This window comes from Lepidochelys olivacea, assembly GCF_965140295.1.
Source record: "Lepidochelys olivacea isolate rLepOli2 genome assembly, chromosome: 2".
NCBI classification, from domain to species: domain Eukaryota; kingdom Metazoa; phylum Chordata; order Testudines; family Cheloniidae; genus Lepidochelys; species Lepidochelys olivacea.
In genome coordinates this window covers 32,061,371-32,087,745 of record NC_140412.1, presented here as the reverse complement: position 1 = coordinate 32,087,745, position 26,375 = coordinate 32,061,371, and the positions used below count along the sequence as shown (strand labels likewise).

The 26,375-nt window shown below is 39.4% G+C and overlaps 1 long non-coding RNA gene across 2 annotated transcripts in view; it reads left to right on the top strand.

Annotated features, from left to right (window-relative positions):
• LOC311517132 overlaps positions 1-23,178 on the top strand; it is a 61,037-nt gene extending 37,859 nt beyond the window's left edge. The window contains exons 1-5 of one of the 2 annotated variants that reach the window (XR_014710607.1): positions 845-927; positions 16,075-16,171; positions 18,852-18,907; positions 19,201-19,272; positions 22,845-23,178. This is a non-coding gene — a long non-coding RNA (uncharacterized lncRNA). Of the gene's footprint in view, positions 1-844; positions 928-16,074; positions 16,172-18,851; positions 18,908-19,200; positions 19,273-22,844 lie in introns of those variants that run through there. The other variant, XR_014710606.1, reaches the window with a different exon arrangement.
• The last annotated feature ends 3,197 nt before the right edge of the window (positions 23,179-26,375 follow it).

The following is a 26,375-nucleotide window of genomic DNA, read 5'->3' as shown; positions in this document are numbered from 1 at the left end:
TTATTTGAATATAGTGGGAGGGTGGGGAAGAGTTCTTCCCTTTTCAAAACTTACTTTAATAGCATAATTTGAAAAGGTTTAGCTGTGGGATTTATTCATTAAATGATTCTTTCAGACAGACAATACAACAACAAGAGTGCACTTCAAACAAACATCAAACAAAGATATTACCAGCAAAAAAAAAAAAAAAATTCCCAATAGAACTGTAGCATGGAGTTGGTTTTAGAACAGTTAAATACCCTGGAGGGAGGAAAGATCAAACAGTAAGGCCAACATTCATGAAGAAATTTTAAAAAAAAAGATAGAAATCTTAAATTCTAACAGCTTAACACACATATCAGGACTCTGGTCTTTGATCCATACAGGAATTTTGCTTGTAGTAAAATCAAATACAGACAACCCAAGGAAGTTCCACCCTAACAAATCCCGGAAGGATATCATATGGGTAGCTTTGAGTTCCTTTAATGACTATGCAATCAGCAGCCTTACCACCTTGCCAAACACAGTACTTTTGATCCCTTGATAATATTAAATAACAACAGCTTGCTTTGGAAAAATTCAAGTTTGGCTGTCTTCCCTCATTGTCTCTGTGACACTGCACCCCGTATTCTTCATAGGGATATTATTATGATATGATTATGGCATAATGATGATGCATTTTGTACAAAACAGGTGATGTGAGGTGTCTTTGGAAAAGTTATGATTTGCTAAATACGATTATCCTATTTGTATGCATGTATCATTTTTGTATCTAAAGTTAGGAATATTGACTGTGTATCTGTATTTCAATCCTGCTTACTCTGGTTGACACCCACAACTAGCCTTTCTGGTACAACAGTGAAAAAGCCAGACAGTGCTGATGGGCCATCAGCAAAGACAATGGACCCTGGAAGAACTTAACCTTCCTGTGAACATTCCAGACAGCCTGTAAGTAATGACTGCTATGACTCAGCCAGGTATGCAAGGGCATGTAACCAAGCCACATGATTCTGGACTCCATCTTGGGATGTCAGTGTTTTTCCACACACTGAGTTTGGGACAAAGGGTTCCCACCATATGCTAAAGCTATATAAGGCAGGGTGTGACATCATCTGTTGTTCTTCACTCCCCACACAAGAGGACTCCTGGAAACACCTGAGGAACAAGGACTGAACTGGGGGAAGTGCTGGACGCAGGCTAAAGGGGTTTCTATCCTGAGTATGAAAGACTTGGGGATTCCAAGCTGTAAAGCAAGTGCAGCTTGTCCCTTAAGAATCTTCAGCCTGCTTGCATCATCAATCAGGGTGAGAGATTGTTAATTCAATTCCTATCTTTCTTGTATGTTAAACTTAGTTTGCCTCTTTGTTTATTTACAAGGTAATCTGCTTTGATCCATTTGCTATCCCTTATAATCACTTAAAATCTATCTTTTGTACGTAATATACCTGTTTTATGTTTTAAATTAAACCTAGTGTGCCTTTAAGTGAGGTTTCTGAGGAAAAAAATCTCAATTTAATTTAGCACAGGTTTGGTGTATTTCCTCTCCACATTGAGGGAGAGGTGAACTCTATGAGCTTACACTGTAAAGTTTCCTGTGCAGTGAAGGACAGTATAATTTTGGGTACTCCAGAGGGGGTGCATGCCTGGGGAGCTGGACGTTATCTTGGTTGTAGCCTTTCTATTGTTGGTTCATGCAGTGGCTGGTCAGAGAGCCTGCATGTAACTGCAGTTGGGTGTGACCCTACCTGTGTGGATCCTGGTGGAAGTGTAGGACCGGGATCAGGTCTGCAGCTTGTCACAGCAGCACAGCGTGAGAGGAAGCCCAGGCTCATTGGTTGGGGGGCTCAGTGGTACCCCAGTTTCAGCTGGCACCCTGGGGGAGAACCTGTCATAGTTGCCTCCACCAACATTTTTGAATAACTTTATTTTTGAGTAAAGTTGTTAATTTTATAAATAATCCTATTATTTAAAATAAGTGAGTCTTCTCATATCCATGGGAAATAGATGAAAAGAATAATATTTATTTATTGATGTTACTGATTCCAACTTTAGTAGTAAGCTATGTACAAATACTGAAAAATAATAACAGTTGAATAGAACCTGCCTTGAAAGGATAAAGATGATACACTTTAGTACACAGAGGAATACTAAGCACTTAAATGATATCTAAATCTCTGTTGGATAACAAACTGAATATGATATTTTAAATCCTAAGATTTTTGTTTTGAGAATTTGTGATGCTCCTTCTTAGGCAGTAATCAGTTGTAAAGTGGATGGGTGGATGTACTGATAGATAGTTGGAATCAGCAGTCCATCCCACAGCTTGACCCATTAACTCCCTGGCAACAACTGACCACTTTACCTAAATCTGTTTTCAAACTCATTTGAATGATAGGGCTGAATTCCATGTTTTATTACAATTGAGGGCTGTTATATAAATGCAGGTATATATACTCCCCACAATGCATAATGGATGTTCCATTAACATCAGTAGGGGATTTAAATTTAGAGTGATATGACTGATACCACTGGTCTTGTGACCCCCAAAATCAGACTCAAGACACCCTCACAAAAGCCTGTCTATATCAGCAGTGACTTGTCAATTTGTCTGTTTTGGTAGGTGAAAGGTAGGCCACACCAGAGGAATTGCCAGAATTTAATTAAGTGTTTCACTCTAACCCTTGGAAAACTTCCCCAGGATAGACTAACTCTGTTGTCTTTTGGGAGGACATGTATACACTTTTGTAATTGAAAGATTGACACTCAGACAGTAATTCTTTGAAAAACAAAATAATCTTTATTCAATATACCAATATTCTCTGATACAATAAACCTTAAAAGCATATAAAGAAACAAATATAAATTCCATTTGAACAGGTATGCATATCAAAATACCCAATACTGCAATACTATACAGTTGGAAATAGCTTTTAAATGGTTACATTCTACATACAAAAAAAGAAAGGAGTACTTGTGGCACCTTAGAGACCAAGAAATTTATTTGATCATAAGCTTTCGTGAGCTACAGCTCACTTCATAGGATGCATGCGAAGTGAAGTGAGCTGTAGCTCACAAAAGCTTATGCTCAGATAAATTTCTTAGTCTATAAGGTGCCACAAGTACTCCTTTTCTTTTTGCAGATACAGATGAACACGGCTGCTACTCTGAATCCATTCTACATACAGTGATCAGTCCCATGTAGGATGCTGACAGCAAATTCTTAAACATTAAAACTGTACAGTTAGTAATAACACACACACACACACACACACACACAAAAACATCCAACTTTATTATCCCAGGCATCCATACACATACTTCCTATTGGTTCCTCATACTGTGACCATGATGTTCACTTCTCTGCCATCTTCTTTTCCCTCTGCTCTGTCAAATGGTCTTTCTATTCTGTCATGTCACTTCTTAGCTGTTGCTGCTGCCACAGTTCCTACCTTCTTCAGTTATTTCAGCTCTCTTCTAATCTTTTTTCTTCATCTCCTATTTCTCCACCTGTTCTTATCTTGACTGACTCAAGCCAGTCAGTTCTCTGCCTTATATACAGTTTTGACCTATTCTGATTGGTTATTTCCTCAATCCTTTTCATTAGCATACCCATCCACCAATCATCTTTAAGCCTTCCTTGATTAGTCTGTTCTTATGAACCAATCACAGCTGCTGAACTCCTCTGTCAATCAAAGCTGAACCTGACTGAAAACCTGCACCACGCTCGAGTGACCCCTCCCTTCAGGTTTTGGAGTGACCTTTATCACTCCTTAACCTGCCTGTTTTCAATAGGCCGGATTATTCCACAACCACCATCTTGTTATTTCTAGCTGTGACCACTTTAAACTGTCTTTATTAGTTATTAAATCCTTATAACTTATAAACAATTGCACATTTATATGTATCTTAACATTAGGACTCAGCATCACCGCTCCATTTTTACTAATTTAGATAAGTTTAATTTCAATCTTTCCCTGGCTTCAACGAGTGGTTGGTGGGGCAATGTTCTTAATGCTGTATTCCTGACAGAACAGAGGAGCTGAAAAAGCTCTTGTATCAGCCTAAGTAGTCAGCCCTCCAACCACACACCAGTTAAGCCCAAGTTTTTGGTTCCACTTAGAGTTAATCAGAAAACAACTTTCATCAATTTCCTCTCTGTTCTTCTTCTAAATCTAATTTTGACAAAACATTTTGAACAGTACCACTTTCCCTCCCCCTGAAGGGTCCATACAGACTAACTAAATGATTTTTCTTCTTCTGTCAGAAAATCTGCCGGACCATACCTCCTACCAATTGTTTTGACATCTGGCATGCAGCCAGCATGACCTTCTCGGACAGGAATTTACTCAACCATATGGCAGCCCTCCACTTCTCTCATGGATCTTAGTGATCCACATAATGCAATGCCCTGCCCTACCTTGTCTCCACAAATCCCTCCTATTACAAAGCAGGAGCAGAGACCTTGTGGGGAGGTAGAGTGTAGGACTTACAGTGGAGTTTTCCCTTTCAGCAGGTTCAATTTCAGAACAGAAACATCTGGCCCTTAATTTTAAGACAAAATCCTTGGAGACAAAGTTCTGTTATTATCTATTTAAGAATATACAAGGATAAAGAAATGATTCAGAAAAATCTGAACAACCTCCTACTTTTAATATGAGAAGTATTCAAAAATTCAGTGATATTTCACTGGTCTCTAAGCATGTTTTTATGGGGGCATTGGCAGCCACAAAGCAAATACGGGTCTTTCTCCATTTTTCAGGGTTTAGAATTGATAAAGACAATAAAATATGTTTTGCTCTTAATCAGTCAAATTCAGATCTGTGTCTGCAACTCTGTGGCCTGCCCTTGTTTTCTACTAGCCATGTACTGTGAAAATGATTGAATCTGTTAAAATCATTTAAAAATAGATAGCTTTGTAAAAAGTCAGAAAGAAAAAGAAACCCACCGTTATTATTTGTGTATGTAACACATAACTCCTAAAATAAAATTATGTAATAGAAGAACATTATCAGCATGTTAAAAAAATCTTATTAATTGTCTGTTAAGAAACTATGACCTCATATCAGCTCTTTCCAGATAGGAGCCTTTGACATTCATAGCTTCTGGTTCCTTAATTTTATCAAATCTATTTACTCGCTTATGTAATTCAGAAATACGCTTTCCAGCTATGTCTAAAATGAAATGTATGCACTTATTCCTAGATCATACACGATATTCACAATAATTCTAAGTATTTTAAATGAATGTCTCGCTTGAATAATTTTTAATGTGAGACTTTGCAAGTGGTACATTGAGTGAAACCATGGCCCCACTGAAGTCATTGCTGACTCTCATGGACTTCAACAGGGCAAGGATTTCCTCTCTTGCTTGTATTTTCACTGGAGCCATTTGAAACAGCAAAACCCTTCTGAAAAATAAAATGTGGCAGTTGCTAAGACAAGTGTCAGTGATCAGTGAAAAATAGAAATAAAAACTTTGAGTCAAGATTCTCAAACATTTGAATTTTTAGTAAAAATACAGGAAGAAATGTCAAGTTTTTCAAAATCCGTTCATCTTCAAGGAAACAGCAAGGACTTTAGGGGGTTTTTAAATGTCTATTATATTTTGTTGACATCTTGTTCTCCTTTATCAGGGCATCAGAAATGTGTCATGTTCTGTGGTGTTTTCCTTTCCCCCCCTCTTCCAAATCAGAAATGCTTCTACATTTTTCCAGTGACTCAGAGTTAAAAGCTTCAGTTCAATCAGTTGCCAGCAACATTGCCTGGAAGTTAGGAAACCTTTCTTAGGAGAGGTCGCCACTTGTAGTTACTCATGTTTTCAATGCCTGTAAGCTGATGTCCTACCTTGGAAGCTTCTGAAATCTGTGGCCTTTGTCTTAAAATTAGACCCTTTCCCTGAGCCAACATGTTTTCAGTTAGGATCAATGCTAGAACAAAAGGAAGACAAGTACCACATGGGCAAGATTCAAAGTGGGCCAGTAAACCATACTGCCCAATTTTCTGCTGACAGCCTGGTCCAGCTCATGCTGATCCCATTCAGGCACACTGAGTGCAGAACTGACCAGAAGAGGGCACACCGCTATGTCTCTTGATACCAGAATGGGGGAGCAGAACTTTGAATTCCTACAAGAGGTGCAGCATAACTGACTCCCTCTCTGAGAAAGAAAAAGTAGCTTGGCGCTACCAAGCAGCCGGCAGTTTCCATTGCTTCTTCCGCTCCCCATACAGAGAGCTCAATTCACCTTAAATTCTAAAGAAGTGTCTCTCCTCTCATTTATATCAGTATTAATCAGGAGTAACTCCACTGAAACTAGTAGAATTACAGCACTGTAAAAGTGATGTGAGAAAAAATCAGGCTTTATGGGTATGTCCACACTGCAGTTAAAACTCAGGGCTGGCCTCTGCCAGCTGACTCTGCCTAGGGCTGAGGGGCTGTTTAATTGCAGTGTAGAGGCTCAGGCTGGAATATGGGCTCTAGGACTCTGTGAGGTGGGATGGTCCCAGAGCATAGGCTGCAGCCCAAGCCCAAATGTCTATAGTACAAGTAAACAGTCCCGTATCCCTAGCCTGTGTTAGCTGGCATGGGCCAGCCATGAGTTTTTAATTGCAGTGTAGATATACCCTGACCCTCCAGTTTTGACACAGAACCAAAAATATAAACCTGGAGAATTATAGCATTGTAATACTGTCCAAGTGAATAAATGTGCTATAATACATTCTGGCTTTGGTAACATGTAAACAAACAAAATACATCTCGGGTGATCACTTGCAAGCAGCATATCAGCTGCACACACTTTAAAAGACTGGACTTATAAAACCTCATACCAAATTAGGGCTTGTGATGGAAAAATGTCCCTGAGATGGTGGGATTTATGGAGAGCACAATAACTTTTAATGCATGTATTTTATGGAGAATCCAGAATTATGTCTGTATATTTCACATGTGAAAGGCCTTTAAATAGCTTGTTTGGTACTAGCACCTACAGAGCATGGCATTTCTGTTCTTTCTTGGTGTTACTATGAATGATCAAACAACAACAACAAAAAAATACCACCAGCACCTAATTATCTCTATCCTAGTATCATTTTTTAAATAACCACAGTGTGCAAAAATACTTTTCTTGAAAGGATCTGATATTAAGTCACAATGACCTTTATATCAATAATGCTATATAATAGCATGGACATGTATTAGGACCTGTTATGGTAACTCCTGTTTTACCATCCATTCCAAAACCAGTGCTTGGGATGTTAACATTGTTGGGGTTCCCACCAACACTTCTTCCACTTGGCTTATCCAGAACATCTTGTCTAGTTCTGGGAGAAAATTTCACCTAGTTCTCTGGGATCCAAAAACTCAGTTTGACTCCAGATTTCATCACTCGGGTTCCTTTACTTGGCACACAGAAACACCACACTATGTTGATCAGACTCAAGTGTAGGGGGCAGGCATACCACAGACCCAAAATTATACAGAAACCCTCTCCCATTATATACATTTACACATCTCATTGCATTTACTATGCATTAAATCACAAATTTTTGGATTGGCTTGGTTACTTTGCAGGTACCAATCCCTGTGCAATATGCTCTGTCCATATACTGTCCATGCTCAACCTACCCTTTACCTCATCTCTACATTCCTAATTTACCATGTCCATTTGTCAATAAATGGTTACCTGGATGTTCTCCCTCTTATCTTAGCTGGCTCAGACATTGTCTTTTTTCAAACTAATGATCTGTTTACCTTCCTAATATTATCCTTCAAGAAATGAGGTCTCCCTCCATGTGTTAATTACTCATGTCATGCCAGGTCAGGCCTCAGCTACATACAATTTATATTTGAATGATTCACAAGTAGATGCTTAAGGCCAAATGTATTTCTTAAACTTTATTTTGATTTATGGATGTGTGAATCTGAAAGTGAGTGTGTTTCTCCAAAAATGCTGTTCTCCATCCCATCTATCCTCAGTAGTATATATTGACCATGCTTTTAGCAACATATCTTAGAAAAGGGGTCTCTGTTTTTTGTTTTTTTGAGTAAAAGTTAGCATAATTGCTAAATGATTGAAGTTTGCAGTATACTATTGTCCATCTAAGGTGGATCTAGATAAATTTTCAGACATTTACTACTCTTTTTTTTTTCCGGTGTATGAACTAACCAGTGTTTTCAGACCTCATGTCTTTTGCCAATACAAATAGTCTTTTGTCTGTCTCCTTTTGATTTAAATCTGTATGCATTTATAAGGATGAAAGTTTGTGGATGTGATTTCATAGAATCTTCTTATGGAAACTACTTAGTGTAGCGTCTCTCCTTATAATAGCTGTGAAAGTTATGGTATGTTTCTTTAACTTTATGAATAGATTATCCTGCTCAATCTGTAAATGATCTGTTCTTGATCCTCAGTTCTCCATTCTCCTTCACTTTTTGACAACACAATCTGTGAAAGAACACATCAGAATGGAAATTGCTCCTGCAAAACTTTGTAATAAATATATATCAGGTGAATGGTATAGAAAGTGTTTGTTTATTTTTGACTCAAAACAAATTATTAGCACACGAGAACATTTGAACACTTTCAGTATCTTTCATTTTCACCTTTGTTAGGCAAGAGTGTATCATGTTATTTATATTTCCTTTGTAGTTCACAAAAGAAAAAAGACTGCTCTGACAGGAGCAGCATCTCATGAAGAAAACATGTGTTGGCTGTCAGAGTTTGATGTGAATGTTATTGATATTAAAATGTAGCATTATGGTTACAATGTGTTAATTTAGTAAAAAAGTATTTAAAACATTATCTAAATGCAATGACAGGAATATTTTATTTTTGAACTTTTTCTTCTTCAGGGGATTTTTTTTGTTTTATATCTTAAAGAGAGTTTTCAAAAGCTATAATTCAAAACCTTCATGCTGGCATATTATTTCTATGAAGTGCCATCTACTTACTAATTACTTACTTCAGAGTGGTAGCTGTGTTAGTCTGTATCAGCAAAAAAACCCAAGGAGTACTTGTGGCAACTTAGAGACTAACAAATTTAATTGGGCATAAGCTTTCGTGGGCTAAAACCCACTTCATCAGATCCATGCAGTGAAAAATACAGTAGGACGATAGATATACACAAAGAACATGAAAAAATGGGTGTTGCCATACCAACTGTAATGAGACCAATCAATTAAGGTGGGCTATTATGAGCGGGAGAAAAAAAAGCTTTTGTAGTGATAATCAGGATGGCCCATTTCAAACAGTTGACAAGAAGGTGTGAGTAACAGTAGGGGGAAATAATTAGCATGGGAAAATAGTTTTTACTTTGTGTAATGACCCATCTACTCCCAATCTTTATTCAAGCCTAATTTAATGATGTCCAGTTTACAAATTAATTCCGAATCTACAGTTTCTCATTGGAGTCTGTTTTTGAAGTTTTTTGTTGGAGAACTGTGACAGACCTAAACGTCCCCAGGGACAGCACAAGCAGCAGCTGGTGCAGCTGGCCCCAGGGACTGCTTCAGCAGTGGTCCTGGTGGACGGGGGTGGTGGCTGGAGTAGGTGCTGCTCAGCGGCCCCCAGCAGTGGTCCTGAGGCTGCCCTGGGCATCTGGTGCCGCTGGCCTTGCCCCCACCGCAGCAGTTCCCTGGTCCCCCACCCCAATCAGTAGCCCCCCTCACTCCTCCAGCAGTGGTCCTGGGGGGCGGCTGGAGCAGCTGCTGCTCGGCAGCCCCCGGCGGTGATCCTGGGATGGCCCCCAACAGCAGGTGCCACTGACCCCACCCCCCTGGAGCAGCGGCTCCCCAGGGTATAAATCAGGGGTATTTATAATATAAGTCATAGACAGGTCAGGGGCCCATGAATTTTGTTTCTTGTCCATGACTTTTACTAAAAATACTCATGACTGACTCATAGCCTTACTTATTACATATAGTAGAACCTCAGAGTTACAAGCAGGAGAATTACGAACTGACCAGCCTATCACACACCTCATTTGGAACCAGACGTATGCAATCAGGCAGCAGCAGAGACAAAAAACAAACAAAAAAACCAAAACAAATAGAGTAGAGTACTGTGTTAAACATAAACTATTAAAAAATAAAGGAAAAGTAGAATTTTTCTTCTGCATAGTAAAGTTTCGAAGCTGTATTAAGTCAATGTTCAGTTGTAAACTTTTGAAAGAACAACCATGACATCTTGTTCAGAGTTACGAACAACTTCCATTCCCAAGATGTTAGTAACTCTGAAGTTCTACTGTAGGTCGTAATGGTCAATGGTTTCATTTGCCAGTGGGTTTCTCTTCCAAACTGAGGGTTTTGGGTGGCTCAATTTGCCCTTTGTTGTCAGATATTTTTTACACCACGTGATACAGGTGTAATTTGCCTGATCCTTGTCAGATAGAGATAGGTCTCACAGGATTATCCTTAAAGCAGTTGTAGTGTTAAGATCAGTAGATGAATCAGTGTCCACTAGTCATTCCTCTCTAAATGCTAAAACTCCTATTATTAAAACTGGCCTCAGTTTTCAAATACGGGTATCTCTTTTAGCTCCAAAGTGATCATAGAATCATAGAATCATAGAATATCAGGGTTGGAAGGGACCCCAGAAGGTCATCTAGTCCAACCCCCTGCTCGAAGCAGGACCAATTCCCAGTTAAATCATCCCAGCCAGGGCTTTGTCAAGCCTGACCTTAAAAACCTCTAAGGAAGGAGATTCTACCACCTCCCTAGGTAACGCATTCCAGTGTTTCACCACCCTCTTAGTGAAAAAGTTTTTCCTAATATCCAATCTAAACCTCCCCCACTGCAACTTGAGACCATTACTCCTCGTTCTGTCATCTGCTACCATTGAGAACAGTCTAGAGCCATCCTCTTTGGAACCCCCTTTCAGGTAGTTGAAAGCAGCTATCAAATCCCCCCTCATTCTTCTCTTCTGCAGGCTAAACAATCCCAGCTCCCTCAGCTTCTCCTCATAACTCATATGTTCTAGACCCCTAATCATTTTTGTTGCCCTTCGCTGGACTGTCTCCAATTTATCCACATCCTTCTTGTAGTGTGGGGCCCAAAACTGGACACGGTACTCCAGATGAGGCCTCACCAATGTCGAATAGAGGGGAACGATCACGTCCCTCGATTTGCTCGCTATGCCCCTACTTATACATCCCAAAATGCCATTGGCCTTCTTGGCAACAAGGGCACACTGCTGACTCATATCCAGCTTCTCGTCCACTGTCACCCCTAGGTCCTTTTCTGCAGAACTGCTGCCTAGCCATTCGGTCCCTAGTCTGTAGCGGTGCATTGGATTCTTTCGTCCTAAGTGCAGGACCCTGCACTTATCCTTATTGAACCTCATCAGATTTCTTTTGGCCCAATCCTCCAATTTGTCTAGGTCCTTCTGTATCCTATCCCTCCCCTCCAGCGTATCTACCACTCCTCCCAGTTTAGTATCATCCCCAAATTTGCTGAGAATGCAATCCACACCATCCTCCAGATCATTTATGAAGATATTGAACAAAACCGGCCCCAGGACTGACCCTTGGGGACTCCACTTGATACCGGCTGCCAACTAGACATGGAGCCATTGATCACTACCCGTTGAGCCCGACAATCTAGCCAGCTTTCTACCCACCTTATAGTGCATTCATCCAGCCCATACTTCCTTAACTTGCTGACAAGAATACTGTGGGAGACCGTGTCAAAGCTTTGCTAAAGTCAAGAAACAATACATCCACTGCTTTCCCTTCATCCACAGAACCAGTAATCTCATCATAAAAGGCGATTAGATTAGTCAGGCATGACCTTCCCTTGGTGAATCCATGCTGGCTTTTCCTGATCACTTTCCTCTCATGCAAGTGCATCAGGATTGATTCTTTGAGGACCTGCTCCATGATTTTTCCAGGGACTGAGGTGAGGCTGACTGGCCTGTAGGTCCCAGGATCCTCCTTCTTCCCTTTTTTAAAGATTGGCACTACATTAGCCTTTTTCCAGTCATCAGGGACTTCCCCGGTTCGCCACGAGTTTTCAAAGATAATGGCCAATGGCTCTGCAATCACAGCCGCCAATTCCTTCAGCACTCTCGGATGCAACTCGTCCAGCCCCATGGACTTGTGCATGTCCAGCTTTTCTAAATAGTCCCTAACCACCTCTATCTCCACCGAGGGCTGGCCATCTCTTCCCCATTTTGTGATGCCCAGCGCAGCAGTCTGGGAGCTGACCTTGTTAGTGAAAACAGAGGCAAAAAAAGCATTGAGTACATTAGCTTTTTCCACATCCTCTGTCACTAGGTTGCCTCCCTCATTCAGTAAGGGGCCCACACTTTCCTTGGCTTTCTTCTTGTTGCCAACATACCTGAAGAAACCCTTCTTGTTACTCTTGACATCTCTTGCTAGCTGCAGCTCCAGGTGCGATTTGGCCCTCCTGATATCATTCCTACATGCCCGAGCAATATTTTTATACTCTTCCCTGGTCATATGTCCAACCTTCCACTTCTTGTGAACTTCTTTTTTATGTTTAAGATCCGCTAGGATTTCACCATTAAGCCAAGCTGGTCGCCTGCCATATTTACTATTCTTTCGACTCATCGGGATGGTTTGTCCCTGTAACCTCAACAGGGATTCCTTGAAATACAGCCAGCTCTCCTGGACTCCTTTCCCCTTCAAGTTAGTCTGCCAGGGGATTCTGGCCATCCGTTCCCTGAGGGAGTCGAAGTCTGCTTTCCTGAAGTCCAGGGTCCGTATCCTGCTGCTTACCTTTCTTCCCTGCGTCAGGATCCTGAACTCAACCAACTCATAATTAATCACATGTTGTAAACTGGGATTTAGGGCCTTGTCAAAAGCCTACTGAAGTCAGTGGAAGCCTTTCATGGGCTTTGGATCAGGTCTTTAGTTTAGCTGTTCTGTTTCAGTGCTGTTTTTGGTTATTGTATGTTTGCTTTTTAAATTGAAAGCCATTGGGCCTGATTCTTCACTTAAACCTCTTTCATACCCAGGTGAGAGCAGAATCAGGCTTCTTGGTCTGAGGTCTCACATGCCATAGATGTATAGCCAATGATGCCATCAGGCACAGATCTGTTAGAATGTTATTGAGACTTTTGGTTATGCGCTGGGTATATTTTATTGTGTATTTTGTCTATCCAGCTTTGCTTTCGGTTGGTGGGTGCTATCATGTTGGATGCCGACTGTGACTAAGTAGAGCACTTCCCTTGTAATTTGCCATCTCAGGAAAGGCACCAGAGGGATGGATAGTGGCATTTTACTCTATGTTCAGTGTGAACTACGCTGAACTTGGGGACTTTTTACCAAGAGTAGGTGATCTTGTTTTCTGGTTACAGTTTTCCTTTGCTAGCTCATACACAGAATCTTTTTCAATTACTATTACAAAAAAATCTATCAGGAGTTAAAGATGATAAACCTGTGGATTTTACAAGAAAAAGGAAGTGCTGAGAATGTTCTGAACTTTGTGAGACCTCTCAGTCTGGGGCATGGTGAAGGGTGCAGGGATGTAGCCAATCAACACTCATTATGTGATTTGTTTTTTAATCTCTTTTCACTTGCAGTCCTAACAGATACTTTCCGATGAAATGAGCTGTAGCTCACAAAAGCTTATGCTCAAATAAATTGGTTAGTTTATAAGGTGCCACTAGTACTCCTTCTCTTTTTCCTTTCTGGTATGCCTACATTATCCCTGCCTATCTCCAGCTATTCACTTGCAGTCAGGAGCTCGTTCTTAATAGTTTATTTTTTGAAAGTGAGCTCATCTCTTGAAGTATTCCTTGCTTTATTTTTGTGGGTGCATAGTTGTCATTTAAAGGGAGGATTTTCCAGCAGCAGTCATTAAAACACTTGAGTTTGGATTCTAGGGAAATGTGCCTTGTGTTTAGTGCTTTTTTAAATTTCCACTTTTGTTTTTCCTGTCTTCCTCACCTTTTTTTTCTATTTGAAGTCCTTTACTGTAGTAAAGAAGTAAGTACCATGATTTGGCTCTCAGTGAGAAAAGCTGTAAAAAACATAAATTATCTTAAATTTTATAAACAGATTTAAAGACTTGCTTTATACACATCTATGTAGCATATCCTATTTAATAATTTAGAACTTAAAATATCATGCATAAACTCATGTAGATTACTTGTTCACATACTTTTTTGTATATTAAGTGATATACCACTCTGGCCTTTGACCCTAGAAGGTGATGGCATTAGCCATAAAAATAACACATGGCATTATGCCTCCCTTATGGGAAAACAATGTATAACTGTGTGGAAAAATATCTGTACTGAAACCTCATTCCAATTATGAAGATATAGAATTTATATTCTCAGCAACAGACACATCAGGAGCCCTTCAAGGTCCTCTATTTCTAAACATAGCAATCTTTGAGACACCTCAGAGAATTGTTCACCTGTTTCAAGTGTAAAAAAGAGGTCTATAGTATACAGGAACAATGTACCACAGAGGACTAAAGGTTAAAATGTATATTGGGAGCTACCAAGTGATATGTTACCTACATATCACTTATGGAAAAGTTCTATCAAATGTAATAGGGATAAAACAGATAGGATTCTATAGTAATTTGAGTAAAACCTAGAGAACTGAAATTGATTTCCTAAAACGTCTCAGGTAAGCTAAAGTATATATGTTTTAAGACCTGCCAAACAATTTCCTTAAATAGGAACTTTGTCCATCTGTGTCCATTTTGGATTGTAATATCTACTTTGATGTATTTTTAAGGTTGTTAACCTAATAAAGAACTCTGAAAAGTTTATGGGAAATATTCTAGCATACAGTGCACTAATTAGGATTGTCAAATACACAAGTCAAAAGCAGACACAAGCTATCCCACAAAGTATGGTATATTTAGCCATGCAATTCTTATATCTTCGTTTTCTGCATACTTTACCTTTTAAAGTTCTTTAGGCTAATCTTGACAGAGAGACAGGTATTGATTTCATGTTCAATTTATTACTTACTGTTCCACAGGAGACTTGCATACAGTGTGTGTTCTTATAGTTACTGATCTAAAGCCCACTGAAGTCAATGGGAGTCTTTCTCTTGGCTTCAGTGCACTTTGGAACATCCCCATGGAGTTTTTACTTATGTTCTTTCTTGCTTTGATAATTTTTCTTACTCTAAATTCTGATTGAGAAAATCTGTTTGCTGTTAGTGTTTGGAAAAGCATGATAAAAATAAATAGAGAGGTATTGATGACTCAATCAATCAGAAAGAAGGACTGTTACTCATTACTTCCAATACAAATTTAGGATGATCTGAGATTAGCTCAAAATAAGAAAGCAGTTGTTGCTTCAAACCAACACTTTCATTTAGATGAAGGATAGAGGTAGGGATTATTATTCCTTCCTTCCCTTCCACCCATATAATCTCATGTTCTCTTACTCTCACTGACAAAGCATCATGAACAAAAGAGGTAAACACTAAAATATCAAAAAGAATATCCCTACCCCAAGCAGAGTTCTTATCCCCCAAAAGGGAAAGTGACAGAGACTCCTTGAAGCCCACTGGAGACTTCACTATTGCTGTTGATTGTATGTGGAATATGCTCAGATAATATGGTGATGGACGGCACTATTCAATTTTACACAGATATTCTGGCAGATGGAAATAAAAAGGAAATTAACCTGTTCCATATCCCTAACATTCAGGTTGCATTAGTTTAAATGTAAATTGTCTCTTCTGATTTGTTTCATGGTTTTGTTGTGAACTGATATTCTGTGGAAATCATATCCCCAAAGATAGAATCTTAAGCATTTAAAGTCTCTCTTTTTTGCTCTCCACTCCATTGCTTTCCATTTCAGCTTTCCCCATGTTCATTCAAGCATTAATTGTGACTCTTCCAGCTAGGAAGATGGGGAATCTAGTCAGTTTATGAAACCTAGGGCCTGCACATCAGGCTCTCCAGGTTGGATGTGTGACTTTTAGGCTTATTTTTCTCTGTGTATAGATAAAATTATCCCATCACCCTGTACACTAACCTTAGGTCTACCCAAGGAGGTAGTATGGCCTACTGTTTATACCAAGGCACTGGTACTCCTGGTTTCTATCTAGCTCTGCCATTGACTTTGTACAACCTCTCTATCTCTGTTTATTCATTTAATCCTAGGGAGGAGGAATGGTCCAGTGGTTATGATAGTAGCCTGCATGGTGAAAGACCTGAATTCAGTTCTCTGTTCTACCCCAGACTTCCTGTGTAACCTAGGGTAAGTTAATTTGGTGACTTAAAAACTTTAGGCAACTAACTCCTAGAATCAGGTCTCAATGGGATTCCCAAAGCCCCCAGTAAGCTGCTCCCACATTCTGTAGGTGCCTAAAGATGCTTGGTGCCTACATTTTTGCAGCAACACTTCCCTAGGCACCTATGTTTCTGCCTCTCAGCATGCACACTGCAGCCCCTTCTCCTGTTGAAGCTGTTTCACAGTGGATAAATAATGCACAAAACTTTAGATCAGAGAGAGAGATAATGCAAGCATGAGACTCTGTAGCCTGATGGTTAGAGCACTTCCATAGGTGGTGGAGACCACTGGGGCAGGAAGACTGAATTCTTGAACTGTTTAAATTCGCCATCGGAATATCTCATATCCCTGTGGGTAGAGCACTCACTTGAGAGGTGGCAGGTCTACGTTCACATCTTGTCTCCCCCTCATGTGGGAGGAGGGAATTGAATTGGGGGGGGCAGGTCTCCCATATTCCAGGTAAGCACCCTAACTATTGGGATAAAAGATATATGGGAGGTGCTCTTCCTTCTACTCGCACCTAGCTTCTTGCCAGAATGATGTAGGCACCTAATGCCAAGAAAGGGTTTGATACTGAGAATCCCAAACAGAGGGAGGTGCCTCTCTGTGGCAGGCCCCTTCTTAGACATACACAAGGTATGTGGCTGCATCGGGCACCTGAAAATTTGAGGCAACCCTGGGTCTTAGTGTCCACCCTTCCACCTCTTCCTATCCCTGTTCTGACCCTTCCTGCAGGCTCCCACCACAGCTAGCTACTGCAGCCTGGCAAGTCTTCCTCCAGAGGGGATCTAGTACTTAAAAGTGAAAAAGGCTTCCAGCCTGCCAGACCTATTAGAACAACACTGAAACTGTTAAAGAGCCAATGAAGCCATTTAACAGGCATTTGCCAATCCCCAGGTATATACTATCAGTTTCTGAATTTACTGACAAAAACAGCAGTGCATTACTATCATATTTACTCAGAACATGTTAGTCTACAGAACCTTAGTTTAAAATTTGCTTTAAAAATATTTCATTAGTGTGTTGCTGAAGATTATAAAATCACATCTCTAAAAAATCCTTGCATACATTTTTAGATGCACAAACTGAGTATTCATCTTTAGCCTTAAATGCTTGGATCTTCAGACATACTTTTTAAAATAAATCTTTCAAAAGACCACCCTAATCTAAAATACACACGTGAGCCCAGGCTGCCATCAGGCATAGGGGCACCAGTTTAATAATACTGCATAGGGCCCCATTAATCCTTAGGACAGACCTGCCCTGTGGAATGGTCTTTGTTGCCTGTTTCTGTGAGAGGGTGGGGCTGAGTGCACATCCCTTGGTTTAGCATCTCCCCACTGGGTAGCTAAAGTGAGGAGCTGCTTAGCATGCTGGCTTTTGTGAATCCTATTCTGAAGTTCCTATCTCTCTCCATACGTTGTATTGGACCCAAAGTGCCAAATTCAGACTTGGTGAATCCCAGTGATTTTCTAGTCACTTAGAAGTTAGATGTGGAAACATACAGGGTCACCATGCCCAGGTTTCTTTGTGAATCTAGCTCTTTATCTCTCTCTGACTCACATCGCCATGTGGATAATAGCACTCTCCTACCTCACAGAGTATTGTGAGGCTAAATCAAATAAGATTGTGATGGGCTCAAATATTACAGTAATGGGGCCCATACAATTAGTGTATATCCATCTGTAAAAGGTGTACGGTAGGACTTATCTACTTTACCTCAAACTCATATTGTGATGTTTAACTAATGGTTGTAAAGGACCTTGAGGTCCCTGGAGAAAAGGCACTAGAAAAGTGTATACTGTTATTGTAATTATTCTCCATTTAGCAGTTGGACTGGGTTCCCATAGAGCCCTGCTAATCCTGTGCCTGATTAGACGGTATAACTCATTGTTCTCTCTGACAAGCTTCAGATCTTCCAGATCTCCTCAATAGAGATGCATGAGAGAGGGAGAGTAAACTTAAAAAGAAAAGGAGTACTAGTGGCACCTTAGAGACTAACCAATTTATTTGAGCATAAGCTTTCGTGAGCTACAGCTCACTTCATTGGATGCATTCAGTGGAAAATACAGTGAGGAGATTTATATACACACAGAACATGAAAGAATGGGTGTTACCATACACATTGTAAGGAGAGTGATCACTTAAGATGAGCTATTACCAGCAGGGGGGTGGGGGGTAGAAAACCTTTTGTAGTGATAATCAAAGTGGGCCATTGCCAGCAGTTAACAGGAACGTCTGAGGAGCAGTGTGGCGGGGGGGGGGGAATAAACGTGGGGAAATAGTTATACTTTGTGTAATGACACATCCACTCCCAGTCTTAAGTGATCACTCTCCTTACAATGTGTATGATAACACCCATTTTTTCATGTTCTATGTGTATATAAATCTCCTCACTGTATTTTCCACTGAATGCATCCGATGAAGTGAGCTGTAGCTCATGAAAGCTTATGCTCAAATAAATTGGTTAGTGTCTAAGGTGCCACTAGTACTCCTTTTCTTTTTGCGAATACAGACTAACACCGCTGCTAGTGTAAATTTGTATCTGGTTAGTTTTTAAAATGTAGAATGTATTTGAAATGATGCAGTTTCTCTTCATGATTTTACAAATTAAATGTTTGGTAACAAACAGATCCTTATCTCTTAGGAAACTGACAGTTGTCTTTCTGCTACATATCATGGCTCTGAACTACACCGTGACAGGTGAGTTGTAACTGATTCTGCTGCTACGAAAGCATAGTGTGCTACAAAATAAAAATAAAGTCAGATGTTAGTAATATAGGATATATGACAAACAACTGAGGACAATAGTACACAAAAGCACTGACCAATTCATGTCACTATAATCCTTTTTTCTCTCACTGGAAAATATAAAATCATTAACCAACATTATTCATAAATAATACTGATACTCTTAAAATGGGAATAGCACATCTGCAACATTGTGAAAATATACTTCTCTGTTTCTAATGATTTTTCATTTCTTTGACTGCAAGTTAGGCTACTTGTAACCACAAATACAACTAATTACAACTGTGGATCTGAAAGCATCATTCTTTGATGATGAGGTGAGCAAGAAGAGAGTAACTTAATATATGCTGACTATTTCACTTAGTGGTGCCCTGATGCAAGAAATCATCCTAATTCATGATTAATCTTAAACACATGTGCAAGTGCTTTCCTGAACTATGGACAAACTAACTCAGGAGATGAGGTAAACATAGTACTTTTTTTTTTTTTTTTGGGTGGGCGGGGGAGAGTAAATTTTTCTTCGGACCAAAATTCCTTACATAGGAAACATCATCACAAATCAAAGTTAGTATCTGTGCCTCTTGTGGTGATATGAAAAACACACGACAATACATTGTGAAATTTTAAAAGGAAATTTCACCTTATTTCAGTTGTCAGAACCTAGGGAAGTCTATGTGGATGGTTTTGCTAGAGCAATGCATGAGATGGATGTAGTTCATCATCAACAAAAAAGTGAAACTGACTACAGGAAAAAAGGTGACTTCAAATATGCAACTACACAGGAAAAATGGAGAAAAATATATTTACTGATCTACTATTTACTATTTACAGTCTTTCTGCTCTGGTGATTTTAGGAGTTACTAACAAAAGCAGCTATAAAATTTTTTGATTAGAAGCTGATACTCCAGTTGATGTTGTCAATTTAAAACCAGAATTTCTGTAAATAGTCATGATTACATACTGAAAATTCACGTTCTATGAATATATTGTACTAATCACTTACAATTAGCTGTGTTGCGGAACATTCCTGCCAGTTTGATAATTGCTTGAATGAAATTTCTGAAAAGTGAACACAAGGACCATGAACAGAAGTGAGGCAACTGGTTTTAATGAGAACAAAAACTCATAGGAAATATTTTCATGAGCAGCCCAGCCACAGTCCGGTGTAGTTTTTGTGAGCTCTGAGCTCACAACACTTTACTACATGCCTCCAAAGTTACAATCCTACAAATGAGGAAGATGACAATATTGGTTTAAAAAATTATCTGGGTTAGAGGGGAAAAGGGAAAATAGATCATGTCAGACTAACCTAATATATTTTTTATGAGATGATTAGTTTGGCTGATGAAGGTAATAGTGCTGATATAACATATTTAGACTTCTTTTATGAGGCATTTGTCTTGGTACAGCACAACATTTTGATAAACTAGAATAGTGTATAATCAACATGGAACACACTGAATGGATTAAAAGCTAGCTAATTTATGGGTCTCAATATAATTGTATATGGGGGATCGTCATTGAGTGAAACGAAAAGGAGTACTTGTGGCACCTTAGAGACTAACAAATTTATCTGAGCATAAGCTTTCATAAGCTACAGCTCACTTAATTGGATGCATACTCAGTGAGTGAGTATGTTTCTAGCGGGTTCATACAGGAATTGGTTTGCTTGGACCTGTGCTATTTGACATTTTTATCAATGACTTGGAAAAAAACATAAAACCATCACTGGTAAAGTTGTCAGAATGTTACCTGATCTATGGATTGTGTATCAATTATATTGTTCACGGAAGAATTCCCAGTTATTACTCTGAGGTCTGACAAGTTCTTGTTCCAAGAGCAGGCCCAGTATTATTAAAATTACTCTTCAGTTGGGAACCCAATGTGCACAGTTACCACACTCACACTTTGCGAACCCTTCTGTATTTGCAATAGTGTTATTAATAGGTTTAGCAAAGTCACAAACATTGCAACCCAGCAAAGTAGATAGAGATAGTAGAGAATGTTCATCTGAACATCCAATTACTCACACTATCCTTGAAAAACAGCCTGAAATGTTAGCCATTATCTTCCTCATCACCTATGCCAGTAGCCATCATTCTGGCATACACACGCACCCTGCCCCGCACCCCTGAGCTATATTTTTCCCTCCTCAAGTCCAGAGGCTGGGATACAACTTTTATAATAGGTTACACCGACACCATTATGCCTAATGCCTATTAAGTAGGAGTTTCTCCCCTCTTCCTTATTTGTATTTCCTCACCCTACTAATGTAGGGCTGCTCTTCTCCTGTAGATTAGTATTTTAATGAACACAATTTATTATCATATACATCAATTAGTTACCATCTTACTCTTGTGTTCTGACATCTGCAGATGTTTCTATACTAAAATATCCAAAAGCTGGTGGTAGTTAATATTTCTGTGGTTGCCTGCTGTCATTATGTACAAACTTCTCTTAAACTCTATTCCCAGTTCCCCAAAACTTAGGAGCATTGTGTCTTTTATCTGTGCCAAAGTTCATAGGTCTCAAGCCTTATGGTGACTGCTGAAGACAATGTCTCAGAGGGATACAGAACTGTAGTTTCCTTCTGTTGCTGCTAAATAAAATAAATGCAAAAGTTATCTCTATTGGGTACAAGAAGATCCAAAAAATGGGGGAGCAGTTAATAATGAAGAGAACAGCCCACTGATAGAGTGATCTGTATCACTTGGCAAGTTGAATGCAAGCAAACAATACATTACATTTAGCCATATTGAAAATAAATACATCTAGGAACAAAGAATGTAGGCCATACTCACAGGATGGGGGACACAATCCATGGAAGTAATAACTTTGTAAAAGATTGGGGTGTATGTGTCAGAATCAGGTGGACATGAACTCTCAGTGTGATATTGTGGCCAAAATGGATAATGCAATCCTTGTATGAATAAACAGGTAAATTTTGAATAGGAGAAGAGAGGTTATTTTGCTTTTGTCTTTGGTTCTTGTGCAACTGCTGCTGGAAGAGTATGTCCAGCTCTGGTGTCAACAATTCAAGAAGAATGTTGATAAACTGGAGAAGATTTAGAGAAGAGCCACGAGAGTGATTAAAGCATTAGAACATGCCTTATTGTGATGGACTCAAAGAGCTCAATCTATTTAACTTGACAAAGAGGTTAAGGATGACTTGATTACAGTCTATAAGTACCTATATTAGGAACACATATTTAATAATGGGCCCTTTAGTGTAGCAGAGAAAGGTATAAAATGATCCAATGGCTGGAAGTTGAAACTAGATAAATTCAGAATGGAAATAAGGTGTACATTTTTAACTGAGAGGACAATTAACATTGGGACAACTTACCAAAGGTCATGGTGGATTCTCCATCAATGACAATTTTTAAATCAAGATTGGATTTTTTTTCTAAAATATATGCTGTAGGAATTATTCTGGGGAAGTCCTATGGCTTCTGTTACATATGAGGTCAGACTAGATGATCACAGTGGTCCCTTTTGGCCTTGGAATGTGTTCTGTAAGACAAATCACATACTTATAATCACACATACAGTGGAACTGCAATAAAGCATAATCTTTTTCTGGAAAAGACAGAAATTACTTACATTATGGCAATAAAATGGTTTGAACTGTGAAATAATAACTACAACTATGATTTTCATAAATTTTCCCCACACATTTTGAAGTGAGTGTCAAAACTTATTTATTCAGCATTTTACTCTATAGCCTGACATGTTTTGCCTAGAATAGCAGTGCTATATGAAGCACAACAAGAGAAAGGCATTCTGCAGCATTGAAAGTGCCCATGTACTTTTAAAAATAAATGGACTATATATTTGTTTTTCATGGTAACCTTTAAAAGCTTTGTAATCAACTGTCTCTTTTTTACAGCTCTCATCTGCATGCTGTTGAACTCCTTCAGGATGTCATGGAGTTCTGAATAGAGAGATTCATAAGGTCATTTTCTGCCTTGCAGCTTACACTTAAAAGCTTCTCAATCTCCGCATTTGGAAAATGCAAAGCATTTTGTCCAGAATAATTTCTTGTGGAATGACAATTCATATCTATGCAAAGTGTAGCTTTAATTCATGTGATAAAAGTGATTCTGAGTAAAATAGTTGAAGCTTAGAGAAGCATATTAAATTTCTTGCAGAAAACAGGAATAGCTGATTTGGGGATGGGAACCTGCCTCACAAAATATTTCTAAAATTGATCCCAGCTGCTGAATTTTTTAAAATTTCTTTAATGCATTTTATTATCTAAGGCTCTAAGACTGTGTGACAGAGTGAGTCCATATTAAAATAGTTTGGTTTGAAAAGAATTCCATTTGGGAAGTAAAAACAATGCTGTGTTTGTGTTTTGTAGCTTCTTTTTTTTTTCAGAATTGCTATTTTTTGCTATTCGAGGATTTACTTTATTGTTGTTATTTACTATTTATAATGCAGTGTTACCTAGAGCTTGCAACCAAGATCAGGGTGTCATTGTGCTAGGCCCTGTACAAACACATAGTAAGAGACACTCCCTCCGGTCAAAGAGGTTTAAATAGGTGATGCAAAGAATGGGAGGGGAAACTGAAGTACATAAAGCGAATTGCTTTGCTCAAGGTCACACATGGGATCAGTAGCCAAACCAGGAATGCAACCCATGTCTCCTCTTCCCCTATTATCCTACCAATGAAACAAGCTTTTATCTTGGGACATGGAAAGTTGTGAATTCTAGAGTAATTCTACTGGTGTGATAAGGTTACTGGTGAGGGATGAGGGAAGTGATTTAGGTAGAAAAAGTGTAAAAGGGAACAAAGGAAGTGTGAAGCCAGCAACAGAGTGGAAACAGAATAAGTGTGTGAATACATATTAAAAAGAAAGAGAGGTTAGGTCTAAATATACTGTCTGCATGCCAATTCTGCTCCTGTTTGACCAGTCTCTCATGCCAGTTGGACATACGCTCCAGTAAATAGAGTTTTGGTGTCTGAGAGCTCCATTGTGATCACTATTGCCACTCTGGTGTCATCTGGACAGGCCTGCATGAGGCTGAGTGGAGAATCAGGAAGTGAAGAATCATGTACTTTTTTCTCTTGTCCTTTAAACAAGAAGTTTCATTTTTCAGTCCATGTTACTCGGTGTCAGAGGCAGAGTGCTCCTGTGATCAGTTTTTCTTTCAGTCCACTTCAGATTAACAGTAAGTTGAGTGGCAAATTCTCTGAGCACTAAGTGTGCTTGTAAGGAATGGGAAGAATCCCATAATGACCTCACAAAACAATGCTGATAGCCTACTGGGAGTGGTTTTCCTCTCATAGATCAATCTTCATTAGACCACTGTGGAACACAGGGAGCAATCAGAGTTTAAAGAAACTGCAGAGGAGCTTTATGATTTTTAGTTTACATCATTTGTCTCCACAGACAATGACGAGGAAATATCTACCTGGGGGTTACACTGTTCAGGCAATGAAGATGAGCTACTGTCAGAGTTAGCGGTATCACAAATTCCACTGATGGAACAGCTCAAGAAACTAAATTACAAAAAAAATCATCAGTAACAGGAGATATTCACCTGAGGCTTCAGAAGGAACTAAACAGTGAAGTAGCTGAGCCATTGATAAAAACAGGTAACTTATTATTAAAAAGCAGCTGCTACTCTGAAGGACTTTTCACCTACCTTTTAAAAGGTAGTTAGAGGACCTCAGGACTGTAGACTGCTTCACCACACTTCAGCACCAAGCAATATTTTGGGGTATATCAACTTCTAAAGCCCTTAGTTAAATATAATAAGCAATGGTATTTTTAGGGACATCTGAGTGTTGTATTCATATGCCTGGGACTAGTAAAAATTCTACAGAGATCCCAGAAAAACTCACTAGTATAGCTCAGTGAATAACTGGTTTTCTGGTTTGGCCAGCAAACAAAAATTAGGGAAAATATTCAGTTTGGTTCAAAAAATGTTTGGAATTTTTTAGCAAACAACTACAAAAAAAATGGAGGCAACAAAAAAAAAAGGTCTATCATTGACATGATTTCACTGAGACAACTAAAAGAGAAATGAAGAGAACCAAAAAGCCCCTTTACATAGCCTTCATCGATCTCACAAAGGCTTTTGACCTCATCAGTAGAAGTGGACTATTTGTGTCTAGAAAAGATTGGACTTCCCCCCAAGCTCTTCAGCATGATTTGATCCTTCTATGAAAACATATATGGGACAGTTCAATACAACAACTCAGTCTCGAGGTTTTCCGGATTCATAGAGGTGTTAAACAAGGCCGTGTATTTGCCCTAATTCTGTTTGAGATCTTCTTCCCCTTGCTACTGAAACAAGCTTTTGGTTCCTCAGCTGAGGGAATCTACTTGTACACAAGGTCTGATAGAAAACTGTTCAATCTTGCAAGACTCAGATATAAAACCAAGACTCAGGAGGCCCTTATGCAACACCTCCTCTTTGCTGATGATGCAGCAGTGACAACACACACAGAAGCTCATCTCCAAAACCTCATGCACAGTTTTCCCAAAGCCTGCCAAGACTTCGGGCTTATGATAAACCTAAATAAGTCTAACAGTGTGCCAAGGAGTTGAGGAACTTGAAGTGGTGAACGAGTTCACATACCTGGGGTCAACTATCACAGTCAATCTTGAAACAGAACTCAACATCCGCATTGGAAAAGCCACCATAACAATATCTAGACTGAGCAAGAGGGTCTGGCAAAGCAACAAAGTGACAGAACACACAAAGATCTGTGTGTATCGTGCATGTGTTACTATCACACTTTTGTATGGGAGCAAGACATGGACCTTATACTTATCAGGAAAAGAGGCTCAACAGCTTTCATATGTGTTACCTTCATCGAATCTTTGGCATCTCATGGAGGGACAGAGTCACCAATACTGAGATGCTCAAGTGGGCCAGCATACCCAGCATGCAAGCACTCCTCAAACAGAGATGCCTCTGCTGGCTTGGCATGTGTGCTGAATCAATGATGGGCACACCCCAAAGGACATCCTCTACTGCGAATTGGCCTCTGGAAAAAGATCAAAAGAATGCCCAAAATTGTGTTTCAAGGATGTGTGCAAGCAAGACCTCAAAGAAATGCACATGGATGTGAACAACTGGGAAGGTCACACTCAAGACCGCAGCCTTTGGAAACAAGAGCTTAACAAAGGTCTCTGGAGTTATGAGAGGAAGCAGTCCAGCTTCACAGAGGAGAAAAAAGCTCTCAGAAGGCAGAGTGCAAAGGGTCAAAACATCACCTTTAAATGTGACAGATATGGCAGACATCGTCTCTCTCAAGTGTGTCTCTTCAGCCACAGCCATGGCTGCCATAAAACCAACTGAATAAATTCTTTACCTCTCAGGGGCAGATACCCATGGTCTCTCGAGATTGAAGGATGCCTACTACCTGAGATACATCAATGATATTTTCATCCCCTAGACAGA